The sequence below is a fragment of the Drosophila mojavensis genome, unplaced genomic scaffold, assembly GCF_018153725.1.
Source record: "Drosophila mojavensis isolate 15081-1352.22 unplaced genomic scaffold, ASM1815372v1 contig_36, whole genome shotgun sequence".
Lineage (NCBI taxonomy): Eukaryota > Metazoa > Arthropoda > Insecta > Diptera > Drosophilidae > Drosophila > Drosophila mojavensis.
Genome location: NW_025318858.1, coordinates 5,931,353 through 5,939,861, shown reverse-complemented (window position 1 = coordinate 5,939,861; position 8,509 = coordinate 5,931,353).

The window sequence follows — 8,509 nt, the reverse complement described above, 5'->3', positions numbered from 1 at the left end:
TCAAGTGGAGCTACGGGGCGTATGATTAATGCAGCTTGCAATTTTTTTTTGTTTTTCCTTTTTGGCAGTCAATGTTAGTTACTTTTCAGAAGTAGTTTATCAAGGAAACGGCAGATGACAATGAAAAATGCGGAAATAGCCGGAGCTTTGTCAAAAAACTCTGATTGAATGAATTGCATGACTAAACATGTTTAAGTATAACATAATTCTCCTGAGCGTTGGTCAATGAACACTTGATGCAGAGTATGGGAAGACTTAAAAAGAACCACAATATAATCGAAAAGAAATTTAATTAAATAATATGAGTTTGAGGTGTCATGTTGCTGAAATCGTGTTTCAATATGATGCCTCAGATCTTACTTTGAGGATCAATCTATGATATTATCATCTTACCATTCAAATAACTGTCTCGACTTTTCTGGCGGTGCTTCAAGTGTAAGACTATATTTTGATGGACTCACTAGAATACGTAAATCTATGTGAACATTAATATAATATATCATATACAATATATTTTCAGCTTTTTCTTCAACAATAAATACTATATTTTCATTAACTCTTGGCATTCATCATTTAAATCTAGTTGGTCTACTCATACTCAGGTTTCTCAACTATGCGAGTATTTTGTATTTGTTGTATTTTAAATTCTATACTACTATAACCCACCATATATCCTACGGTCAGATTCTAGTTTTCAAATTAGTTTTATATATATTTTAAAAGTTTTTAATGGCTTTCAAAGTGATTTAGCTATAGAATACATAAAAGCCCCCAAAAAGTTGTAGTTTGTTAGTCCAGTTTTTGTCTCGAACTTTAATTTAGTAATTGAATATAAGTAAATTGCTGAGGAATTCAGGCAACAAGGTTAAAGAGCAAATGGGGAAAATGAATGCGCTTACAAAGCGAATCAACATGGAGATATGTTTGTTTGCTTCCTCAGTTCCGGCAGCAGCAAAAGCAGCAGCAGCAGCAGCCGGTCCACTCAAAGAGAAATGTGGTACTTAATTGCATCCCAATAGGGCACATTCGTCGAGCTGCAATTCAACGAGCAGCAGCTGATGGAAGAAGAAGAGGAGCAGGCAGCAAGAAAAAAAAAATCGAAATAAGTTTCCCTCTTTACACAGTTTGCATTTGCCAAGGGAGTTGACGAGTTCGCGTTGGCCTCTTCAAAGCTTTGGCAAAACACGTTGAGCACCAGATAAGATGTTGCAAATATTTTCTCATTTCCTTTCTGCTGTGGCACATTTTTTCTTCCCGGCTGAGCTTTTGCTTTGTGATTTTTATATTTCTCCTAAAATTCAAAGTATTCAGAGTAGAGGCATGTGACAAAAGTTCTAGCATATTGTTAGACTTTGTATAATCAATTATTCACTTAGTTTCCTGCCAAGTTTTCTGCTGTAAATTTTCACACATGAGGAAAATTGCATATTTCCACATATTTTCCTTATTGCATGCTTAATATGAAACTTATTTTGGTATTTCCGTATCGGAATCGCCTCCATCAGCCCAATTGGTAATTCATTTGTTTGCTGCGCTCCAATGCAGCTGCCACTTTTTATTATGCTCATCAAATGTATATAATTCAATTTTTCCAATCGAACAAATCGCTGCACGATGTGAGCACAAAATGAACAAAAAAAGCAGAGAAACGGGAAAAAATGTGTGTGTGGGGAGGGGAGGAAATTACGAATACGTTAAATAAATGGCGGGCCATAAGTGCACTCTGACCAAATACTCTCGTATTACCCCATGCCAACCAAATCACTGTGAATATCAGCACTCTTTTTAGGGATGGAAGCGTGCAGCTGGGCTGTAGCATGTGGAGTATTGTAGAAGTGATAGATAATGAGAAAGTGAGAAACAGTGAAAGAGTGGGAGAGATAGAGACATAGAGAGTAGGAGATACATTGACAGACAGATAGAGAGACAAAGAGAGGGGGAGAGACAGAGTGAGAAGGAGAGTAGAAGAGTGAGAAAGAGAGATATAGAGGGAGAGGCAGAGAGAGTGGGAGCGAGAGACACAGAGAGATAGAGAGTTATAGTGGGAGAGTGAGAGGGGAAGAAAGAGTCTTTATTCTATATTCAGTTGTGCTTAAATCTAGGCTTATACGAATAAAATCTGTTTATTCAGCTCGTGTTGAGACTTGTGCGTTCGTGTCACGCGCTGCGCCCATCACTAGTACTAAAAGCATATATATCCAATGCAGTTCCGGTATCGGTCATAAATCATGTCAGTGCATTTTGTGGCTCGAAAGTTTTCTTTTTTTTTTCCGTATTCTGGTTTGGTTTTTGGTTTGGGTTTTGCTGTTGGGTTTGGTTTTGGGCCGAGCCACAAAGGAGTTTTGTGCAAGTTTTATGCAGTCGATGGCTGCATTTCGATATTTGACAGTCGGCATTTATCATGCGCCATGCGTGATTGCCACACGTTGTGGCAGCAGCTGCTGCTGTGGCCTCTGCTGCTGCAACTGTTGCCAACGTGCCTTTAATTGCCGGCAATTGTACAATGTTGACATTTATTAAAAAAACAATAAACAAATTTGCGCACATATTTACGGCAAACCGAAAATTTGTTGCTGCATTTCGCATGCAGAGCAGAGGAACGCCTCGTGCTGGCAAAACTTTTGCCACAAGCAACCGACTGCGTGGCCCAGCAAACACGTGATGCAACATAAACATGAGCCGCACGTATAATACATAAATATTTTAATTCAACTGCATTTTGTTGATAGTTTTATATTCTGTCGCAGACTGAGGGCTGCCAGGACGAAGGATTCTGGGCACTTCCTTCACGACTGCAGCACTGGAAATTTGCCTCAGCTGCTGTCAGGCCTCTGGCACTGACATGATAAATGTCTGTCTCGTATTTCAATTTATTTTACAATTTCCTAAGCCGGCAACGTAAAATGAATGAAATGCCAAAACTTTCGAAATATCTCACAAATTCATTAAAATCATAATCCTTAACTCCAGCATGTGCAATAAATCATGAAGTCTGTTAAATTTAAATATCAATTTGATAAAACTATAAATATTAATAAACGAGAATTTGTGAAATATTATGAACATGTGACTTAAATATAAAAAAAGGAGCTTGAAAAGTTCGCTTGATTGGTAAAAACTTCTTTAGTAAGAGAGTGAGAGGTTGGGAAGCAAGACTGAGAGATGGAAATGATAGAAGCTATAAATAGAGGTGAGAAGCAGAGTGACAGAAGGAGAAAATGACATGTGTGACATAGAGAAGCATAGAGAAAATCAGCGAAACAAAAAGTAGAGAGATATAGGGAGAGAGAAAAAGATGGACAAATATATATATATATATATAAAGAGAAAGACAGAAGGAGAGAGGTAGAAAAAGATATAGAGCGAAGACAGATAGATGGAGATGGCAATAGACAGAGATAGAATGAAGAGTAAGAGGGTGAGATATGGAGGGAAAAACGTAGCAGTGAAACATAAGTAGTAAGAGATAGAGAGAGAGAAAAAATATGAAGATGAGAGAGAGAGAGAGAGACAGAGAGAGACAGAGAGAGTGAGACAGACAGACAGACCGACAGAAGGAGAGAGGTAGAGAAAGATATAGAGAGGAGAGAGAGAGTTGGAGATGAAGCGATACATAGAATGATAGATCGACAGAGAGAGAGAGAGAGAGAGAGAGAGAGAGAGAGAGAGAGAGAGAGAGAGAGGGGAGAAAGATAGCAAAATATATAATAGATGGAGAGATAGATTGATTGAACAAGTTGATCTTGCCAGTTCCTCTATCTGTCTATGTATGGAAAGTGACTGTAGATCCCATCACGTAGATCCATTTCTAGTTAGCTAACAGCTTTAGCTGCAGAATACACTTGGACAACTTAAATGTCTTTATATCCCGATTCAGGCTGTCAGTACAGTACTTTTAGTTGACTCGCAATCGTTAAAATCTTCATTTGAAAAGGGCTTTGGCAAATGGTTTTTCAAATATTCGAACTTCTATTGACAGCTGTCTAAAAACGGCTAAACGAAATTGGCATGCTCAAAAGCGTTTACGACATTTAAAAGTTTTAGGCCAGCAGCCAAAAAATAACGAAAAAATATAAAAACGCTTGTGAATGTATTTGGAGCTACGGTTTCCCATTCGCACATGTCCGGGAAAATGTTTGCCAGCGTTTTTCCAGCCAACGACTTTTGCGCAGCAGCAAAAAGCCGCCGTCAATAAAATATAAAAAAAACAAGTAAGAAGGCTCCAGTCGAGACTGCTCGACTAGGAGATACCCTGAACCCTCCAAGCTGATATTCTAATCATTCTGGACTTCTTTTATGCACACATACATACACATGCACTTTTAAGCACGCGCTCTGCTAACTGCGCAGTAGGCAGCGGCTGCGCTTGGGCTGCGCTGCAATGTGGGCAATATTATGGGAATTTATTTGTTGAATAATTTCTTATGTAGACGTACAATCTTAATGAAACTTTTAGAACGTAATCATAATGTTCAAATGTATGTACATTCTAAAGCACAAGTCTCTAGTACTTGAAATGCGTTTTTTCCAAATTGGGGGCGAAGGGGGCGTGGTATCCAAAATTTGTAAATGACAAAATCTATGTATCCATTAACTTTATATACAACGCAAATTTGAAGTCTCCAGGTCTAAAAGTGTTCAAACTAGGCTGAAAAAACCAAGTCGATTTTTCGATTATTCTCGATAAAAAAGTTATCGGATGAGTTATCGAAAAAATAAAGCAAACTTGTACTGCCTATGGTATACACGAGTATGCATGCCAAATTTCAGCTCTCTAGCTCTTATATCTTCTGAGATCCTTTTGCTCATACGGACGGACGGACGGAGGGACGGACGGACGGACGGACGGACGGACGGACGGACAGACGGACAGGGCTATATCGACTCAGCTCGTCGTCCTGATCAAGAATATATATACTTTATGGGGTCTGCGATGATTCCTTCTGCCTGTTACATACTTTTCACAAAACCATTATACCCTGATTTCCCATTTTCAATGGGTTCAGGGTATAAAAAGAAAAATGGAAAAACTACAACAAATTTTCATGTGCCATGTACCTTGTTTTTCGTAGCGAACTTTTTGGAGTGGCGCAGAATATTTTTGAAAATTGCATTTGTGCCAGCCGAACGAAGGAAATGTGTGTATATGTGTGTGTGGGCGTGAGTGTGCGCGTGGGTGATTGTGGTACCCGACCCATACACACAGGCACACGCATACACACACAGTCTCACAGTACAGGTAGTCAGCCAAGCATCCAACCAGTCAGCTATATTTTTGCCCCTTTGGGCCATAAAAGCTAAAATGTTTGGCAGCTCAAATAAAGGCGGCAAAAAGCGACTGCGCCCAAAGTGGATTACCAACGATGCCAGCAACTGTAGCTGCCACGCCCACCACTGCCCAGCCGCCCTATATGGACATAGTATAAGGTGTTGCAATTCCGGCTCCTATTTGCTGTTTTCCTGATCCTTTTGATACGCTCCCATATCTGGCTATTTCCGCCCCCCCGTTTTGTCTATTCAATTGAGCTGGTTAACAAGTGCAGCTAGCGGCTAGCTAGCAGCAGGAGTAACAGCATCAGCTACAGCAGCAGCAGCAGCAGCAGCTCAATATCCGTAACCGTAGTCGTATAGCCCCCGTCTGGAGCCAACTGCCAGACAGACAGACGTTTTTATTGGCTCTGAGCTCTGATGCAGTCAGCTTGCGTAAAAGTGCGCGCAATGCGTTGCCGGCTGCAGTTGGAGAAGGGGCTTTTCGCTGACTGAGTGAGACTTAAATTTAACGGCTGTATTCTGCATATTTAATACAGTGAAAGATAGAGAGAGAGAGAGAGAGAGAGAGAGAGAGAGGGAGAGGGAGAGAGATCTCCCATCTCTAAGGGGATTTATAGATTATAGCTTGGCAATCAGCTGCAATTGTTTACATGAATTGATATATCGTAAATTCATGAGAATTTTAGCTATTGTCTATGTAATATAAAATTGGTTTAACACATTCCATATATTGGAAATAATGCTTATTTATGTTCATGAATTGAAAAATGACAGATAAATATATTATTTTTTTCTACTTAAATCAAAGCTAAGGTGTGCGCAATAAGTTACTGAGACAAACACTTAAATTATATTTCTTATATAAATTTATTATATAACATATCAAACCTGTTTCTATTTCGATTTTAACCAAATTTGAGAGTACTAAGAAAAATATTGTGGGACTAGTTTCTTTATTTAAAGATAAATATGGAAAAAATGCAAAGTAAATGCAAAAAAATACAATATACATTTTAAATAAATTAAAATGTAATAAAAATTTCGCTTAAGCTTTCAGTAAATTAAATTAAATGCGTTTTTATTCTTTTAAGTCTTTATAAAGAATTTATTAAAATTTTGTTAAGTAATTTATTTTTAGATATATTCCATGCCTTATTTTTATATATTTTATTAGTGTGATGAAAAAAAAAAAACAAATAATAATAATAAACTGAAAAAAAAAAAAAAAAAAAAAATATATATATATATATATATATATATATATATATTTATAATATATATTTTTTCATTTTACATATATATATCAAATTTTATCTTCATTCAATATATTCCATTTTTTTTTTTTGTTCTTCAAGCTCCTTCTGCATCATGTTTTAAATATTATTATATTTGACATATAGGGACATATATGTATAATATAAATTGTATATACATATATCAATAGCTCAAAGTTAAGTCAGCAATATAGTCGCATTTATAGTTTAAAATGACTTTGTTAATTTAAACACATAGTTAAGCAGAAGATGTATTGCCACGTCCATGAACATATTTGTTATTCACACGCCAGCCAATTTCATTTGTGATAAAAATAAAGGGGGAAGAGAAAAGATATATAATGGCATTTTTGTGCAGTTAGCTTTAATTGTTGGCCATTTTTAATGCCTGAACAGACCCGTAGAATTGCCGCACAATTGCCGTGCGTACATATGCAATCGAGGGCATCCGGCAACAGATGTTGCGGTTGTCATTAAAACGCAGCGTAAAAACGAAATGTTTGCCAATCCATATGTACAGATATATGTATATATTTACAATATATGTATATATGTATATATATTTAAGCGAGAAACCAAATTTGCGAATTTAATTAAATCGACAAAAAGTAACACTCGCTTTGGTTTCACGCTTTGACTGAGGCTTGCCGTGCCGCAAATCTATTGTGAATGCGAATGGAAACGCATGTCCGTTCGATGTGAATCACATTTGAGCCAACGACATGGACGAGTTAACTCACACAGCGCAGCCGAGCTGAGCTTAAAGTGAGTTACCAGCTGTCATTCAATTAAACCGATCAACGTCATGAAACCAACACTGTGCAACAAAAAATGAAATGCAAATTGTAAAGCACATATTGAATTTATATCTATATGCATATGTATATGTGTGTGCTATAAGAGGAATTATTAAACAAATTAAATTATTGTGAGTGATGTGCAGGATATATGGAATACGGTTATACAATTCATTTTATTTAATCATTGAGATACTGGACTAAACTATTACTACTATTGTAGACTTTAATAAAAATATCAGTTATTTTATTTATAATTATTAGTATTATTTTTTTTTTTTTTTAGTTTTTTAATTATAAATTTATTATTTTTATTTATTTATTTATATGGGACACTTTATTTTTAATCAATTACTGCATACAAAAGTGTTGTGTTTAATATAATTTTAAATTTAAGAGCACAGGACACTGTCCTACTTAAATATAATTATATTTTTATAATATGGAAATTGATTCTTTAGAGTTTAACATACATATGGGGAAAAATTGATATAAAAAAATAATATAATAATATTTTTTTTTGTTTGCAATCTCTTGCATTTTATAGAAGAAGTTTCTCAATCTTGCTTATAGCAATCTATATTGAAAATATTTGTTGCTATCTGTATAAATTCCAGAAAACACCGAAATTTTGACTGTCGTATAAGAAGCGAAACTGGTATAGACCATGTATCAAGTGTGGTAAGAGAGCTCACAGAGAGAACTCTCTATAGTACTTCTTCAGCATATATTGAAAACCATAAATTTAAAATAAGATAATGATGACATTAATATACATAAGCAGCTTAAGATATTGAGAGATACTTAATGATGATGAATTATCGTATAAAATTTATGGCACAAAAATCTTGTACAAATGTTTATAAATAGTTAAGGCAAATATCTTTTCTGATTTTTAATCTTTTGTAATAACTATTGGTTAAGCTGATTGATTTCGTCTGCCTTTCTGCAAGAATAATGACTTAACACTGATAATCGAAATTTTATTTGCACTTCACATTGTCCTTTGGTTTCCTTTTACAACCGAATAATATATTCATTCGACATGAGGAGCTGACTTCATGTCACTTCCTTTGACTCAATTGGCAATTAGTGTCGCCCAGCTGTGGCAGCCACGGCTCAGCCGTAAAAAGAAACGGCAGCTCATTAATAACCGTAGCGAGGCTG